Raw genomic sequence first — 5114 nt, forward strand, 5'->3', positions numbered from 1 at the left:
GTCTCAGTGGATTGAAAACTCGAAAGGGCGGTCCAGGCAAAAGTTAGAGACATAAAATAGAAAATAATCATCTCTGTAGATTGACCCTAAAAAGTCAATCTAGGCAAAAGTTAGGGAATATGGCAAGTAACTGCATCATGTCATACTTGATCGTTTGAAGCAATAGTGCATATCATATGTCCCTTTTCCGTCATCCTTGACTGAAGTCCAGAGCATAGTGGAATTCAAAGTTGTTAGGGAGAATAATGGTCATTGTATTTTAATGTAGCCCTTTCCACGTATTTACCATTTTCCAAGTTTGTAATGATCCATTGAGTCATGCCATTTGCGAACTACCATTTTATCAATAAAATTTGAGCCTTTTGCCAATTTGTTTGCTATTCCTATTTTGTTTCAGTTTATAAAATTTCACTTAATTTTGATGATCATTTTTTAAACAAAAATATATTTAAACAGTCATGTTTTTTTTTTGGAAATTTACAAAAAAAAAATATGTATTTTCCTTAACTTATGAATACAAAAGAGGAATGTTAATAGTGATCCCAGGGATGGTAAGATCCTGAAGAGTGGAATTCAGTGACTTCCCCAGGTCGAATCATCTTTTACAACAGTCTCCCCGGTATCAGATTGCAAGAGTGGTAGAATCCCAAATGAATTCCTGCCAGCATCTCCATCTTGTTGAGATTAGCTGAGTATCTGGTTGTACTGTGTTATCAGTCTTGCGCCTTTGCATTTGTTTTGTCAGCATAATCATACACATGTGCATAGCATCATGATGTTCATTTGCACATTTTTCATTTTTGCAATGATTCCTCACCACTCTCTGGAACTTCTCTCCCCGCGGAGTGTGGGCGTCCTCTCTCCAATAGAGTTTCGACCTTAAGCAGAAAGAGTTTATCCTTTCTAATTCCCCATCGAGTCTAATCCTCGTGGAAAATTTTGCTTCAACTTTCCTCTCTAGTTCATTATCTAGATGGGACCAATCCCTTATTAAGTTCATGCCCTCATTAGATTGAGTCCTCTTTGACCACTTCTTTCAAATTCATTTTAGGTCAAAACTTCGGTCCCTCTCTGATTGGTTACCTTTGTTAAGCTATCACTTGGGTGGTAGTTGGTAATCATTATGTTTGAGCTTATTACCTTTGTTAAGCTATCACTCGGCTGATAGTAGGTAATATTCCTTTTATCTCTGATTGGTTACCTTTGTTAAGTTATCACTTAGATGGTAGTTGGTAATCATTCAGTTTGAGCTTATTACCTTTGTTAAGCTATCACTCGGCTGATAGTAGGTAATATTCCTTTTACCTATGATTGGTTACCTTTGTTAAGATATCACTTGGTTGGTAGTTGGAAATCATTTTGTTTGAACTTATTACCTTAGTTAAGCTATCACTCGGTAGATAGTAGGTAATATTCCTTTCATGTTGGAATCAAGGTTTTCCCCTTTTTGATGATTGCTCTTCCCCGACGAAGTCTTGCTTTGTTAAGTCTCCCCCGTTGGATCTTTAGTTCGTTTCCTAACCCCTTTTGAATCTGTCATTCCCCCGCGAAATTCCAGTCTCCTATTTTCTCTAGCAGTTCTTTGTCTCTCGTGGCGATATATTCCCCACATAGATCCTTTTTTGCATTCATATCATATCATAAACATCTTACGGTATCTTAGAGCAAAAAATTGGGTCTTTAATATTTAAGTCTCTCCAATCTTATCGAGACGAAGATTTCAACCTTCATATCTCCAAATTGAAGAAACTTAAATAGGGGCATCTGTCATACCCTAATTTTTAACCCTAATATCCCACATCTCATTTGCATTTTTTGCATACAAGCAAGGTCACATTTTTTATCCTTCCCGTTATCCATCTTTGGGTTTGCTTCTTGCAAGGATCACCAAGCACCTCTTTGTTTTACCTTTGTGTTTATTTGATTTATTGCTTATCTAACCACTAATGAAGATACCAAAAGTATGTCTTATTTCCCTTATGTTTATTAAGCAAGGTAAGGCTTATCAATCAAGAACATCTCAAAGTTTAGTTGCTTACTTCTCAAAGAAAGTCAAAGATTCATGTGTTTATTTCCATGCCTTCTTCAATAAGTAACTTCAAGCTTTGGGAAAATTTATCAAAATACTATCAAGTACACCTTATCTTGAGTTCATATGATCACACATGTGCTTTGAAATATAATAAAATTTCAAATACACAAGCTTGCTCCAAGGAGGTTTGACCTAAAAGTTAACATTTTAAAGTCAAAGTTCCAAAGATCACAACTCATTCAATTCTCAACATTTTTTAATGCCCCTTTTTGCATATGACTCTTCTCAACATCCTCTACAACTTATTTTTACATTACAAGAGCCAATTATTCTTGGAGTATCATCAAAAGTTTGGAGACATTATAGGGCATTTGTGGACTTAGTGAAATTTGACCTATTTTCGAGTGACTATTTGCCAACTTTCAAGGATCATAACTTCTTCAATTTTTAACATATGGAGCTGATTCTTTTTGCAAAATGCCATTGGTGATACCCTATACAAGTTTTCTTCAAGGACCAAGGTCAAAATACGCTTTTAAGGCCATGGAATTCATTGAGACATTATAGGTCATTTTCAGCCATGAAGCACACACATTTTTCAAAATTATGGAACCAGTATTTTATGCCAACTTCAACAAAACATAACTTTATGCTCAAACATCCAAATTAAACCTTTCTTAGATCATTGTAATCTTGGCCATGATATTAACACATCGTAAAAAGAATGGGATCAAAAAGTCTCTTGAGTAGGATGCCTCATTGAGTTGAACTTAATGACTTGAAACTGAAGAAATCACCATTGCTCGAAATTTGATCATGACTAAACTCAATTCCAAGACAAATTAGCAAGTGTTTTGATCCTAAACATGTTTAATCAAGTCTCTAGAAGTTAATTGACACTTAAAACACATCATTTGGCTGAGTTTTGAGGAGCTTCAAGTCACACTTTTCACACACTTGGATCAAATTCGTTTTGCATGAATTCAACATCAATCCACACGTATTTGGATCCAAACACATTCCCTATAAATAGAGGAAGTTATTGCCTTCATTTGCAAGCTTTGGAGAGCCAAGAAACCCCTGTTGGAACTTGAAATTTTTCCAAAAAATTGAACTATCGTATTTTGAGTTTCAGCCTGTTTTAATCCATTTTCTTGATTCCATTAGCTCCATCGGCATCCTCTGAAAATTTTGCAATAATTCTCAAGCTCTTCTGAATTGCTCCAACCAGATCGAGCTTCATCAAATTTAATCACCATCTGGACAAGGTAGTTCTGAGCATCATTTGAACTCAAACAAGTTATCATAATGTAGTCTTTCACTCTCTGATGCTTTACCCTGACTTATCTGGTGTTGATTGATCGTGATCATAATTTAATTTAATTTTTCATGGCTTGCTTGTTTCTGAAAATTCTTTGAAATTCCCTTTGCTCAGTTCACATAAATGAATTTGGAGTATGAGGTTGAATTCGGGATGAGAAGAGGATCACAATGGTGGTGGTCTCGTGTCTTGAAGTTACCAAACGACGAAACTCCGATGAGAGCTCACTGGAGAAGATGACCAGAGTATTTCTCAGGTGACCTGAGTTTGGACCAGACACGTTTGCATTTTGAAATGTTTTGATTGGTTAAATTCAAACTGGATCATGTGTTCCGATTGTAGCGTGTTCCATCGTGTTTCTCATCATTTGGAGTGTTGGACCTACCACGTCAATTAATGAGGCGTAACTCAACGCTCCTGCTTTTTTTCTGATTTTAATTCTTTTTCTTTTATTATTTTAAATTGCTTTTTCTTTAAAAAATCGTAGTAGTTTCATTTTTTATCCAAAAAAATCCCAAAATAATTTCTAAAGTTCTCTTTTATTTTTCTTCATCTGACTTTTATTTTTTCACATTTTATTTCATTGATTTCTATTTTTCATGAATTTTCTATTTTCTCCTTTGTTTTAATTGGTTTAAAAATACTTTTTTGCATTTTAAAATTCTGAAAATTTTATTATATGTTTCTCATTTTATTTTCAAGCTTCCATAATTTTCTTGGCCATTTGCTTGGTGTTTTGAAGGACTTTTTAGATTTTCCATTTTAAAAATCATTTAAAAATACCTTTGATTCATTTTTATTTCATTTAATTGAATTTTTTTATTTGTTTGACCTTATGGACTTCTATTGGTCTTGGATCATGATGATTATGACTTCAAGTTTCATCAAACTCAATGGATCTTGGATGTTGATGAGGTGAGAACCCTAATCCACCAAAATGGATAATTGATTTTGATGATGACTTGATCAAATTTGTGATTCAATTTAGGTGTGACCTATATTTCCCCCTTCCTTCTTCATCTCCTTCTTTTCCTTTTGATCAATTGGATGGCTTGTGTTCGTCTTGTTCATAATGTGTGGATCGGTACTTGATGAATTTTCTTCATTTCAAATCTACCTTCTAAGTGATCATGAATCATTTAAGGTACTTTGGATTGATGCATAAGTTTGTCCTAAGTATTATGAAATATGGATTGAAGGAATGGACCATCCTCATAGCCTTTGTGCTTGATCATCCCCTTTCTTTTTCTTTTCTTGTGTGGCATAGCTTAAGGAGGATGATTTACATATCATTTCTCCAGCATGTAGTAACACAAACATTATTATTGACTGACCTCGGATAGTTGTGACTTCTACATAAGTCCAATTACGATTGCTTAACATAGCGCTAAATTCGTCCCAAAGGCAATGACATTTTTATAAGTGAGACTTTAAGTCTCCTATTCTTCATGGTATTGTATGAAAATGTTGCTCCTTTTCCATTTGTGAGAGATAGTGACATACTTGTTGATTTTATCCAAGTTGGAGTCCTTCTCATAAATGATGCCTAGGATCATATTTCCATGCTTGTCAGTGGATGGTTAAGTGTTCTCCAAAAAATGACCAAAATATCTTTTCATCTTCACTAACATCTTTTACTAACATTTTACTTGTGTTAACTTTTACTTCAAAGTCATTTACCTTTATGCCTTTATTTATTTCTTGTCATTTTAATTTGTACTTTATATTTAACATTTCATATCATATTATTTATGTTTATGT

The sequence above is a fragment of the Lathyrus oleraceus genome, chromosome 3 (genome assembly GCF_024323335.1).
Source record: "Lathyrus oleraceus cultivar Zhongwan6 chromosome 3, CAAS_Psat_ZW6_1.0, whole genome shotgun sequence".
In the NCBI taxonomy this organism is placed as follows: Eukaryota; Viridiplantae; Streptophyta; class Magnoliopsida; order Fabales; family Fabaceae; genus Lathyrus; species Lathyrus oleraceus.